Source organism: Mandrillus leucophaeus, unplaced genomic scaffold (assembly GCF_000951045.1).
Source record: "Mandrillus leucophaeus isolate KB7577 unplaced genomic scaffold, Mleu.le_1.0 Scaffold121, whole genome shotgun sequence".
NCBI lineage: Eukaryota > Metazoa > Chordata > Mammalia > Primates > Cercopithecidae > Mandrillus > Mandrillus leucophaeus.
Window position 1 is genome coordinate 1,437,491 of NW_012100432.1, and position 614 is coordinate 1,438,104.

A 614-nucleotide genomic window follows, 5' to 3' on the forward strand; every position below is an offset into this window, starting at 1 on the left:
TATATTATGAATACATTCTAGAGACTTGATGTTATGCTGAGCTGGTTACATACCTTATCTTTTTCAGCCCACACAATGTCCGTGTGAGATATGTGCTAGAGAGGAAACTGAGGCCCAGGGAGGTCAGGAAACTTCCCATAGTTCATATAACCAGCCAGTACCAAGGCCAGGAAATATTCAAAGCACAGCAGTCTGTCTCCAGGTCTGCATGACTTCAAAGCCTACACATTTAACCACTACTTTATAAAGATGAGGGTGTCTGCTTAGACACCCACTATCAAGTCCCTGGAAGGCTTCTTCTATGATAATTGAAGGGCTTCTGGAAATGCCCTTCCCAGTATTGGACTGTCAGTATTCTTTTTTTCTTTAAGATGGAATCTTGCTCTGTTGCCCAGGCTGGAGTACAGTGGCGCGATCTCGGCTCACTGCAAGCTCCGCCTCCTGGATTCATGCCATTCTCCTGCCTCAGCCTCCCAAGTAGCTGGGACTACAGGCATCCAACACAATGCCCAGCTAATTTTGTGTATTTTTTGTTTTTTTTTTTTTTTTAGTAGAGACAGGGTTTCACCGTGTTAGCCAGGATGGTCTCAATCTCCTGACCTCGTGATCCGCCC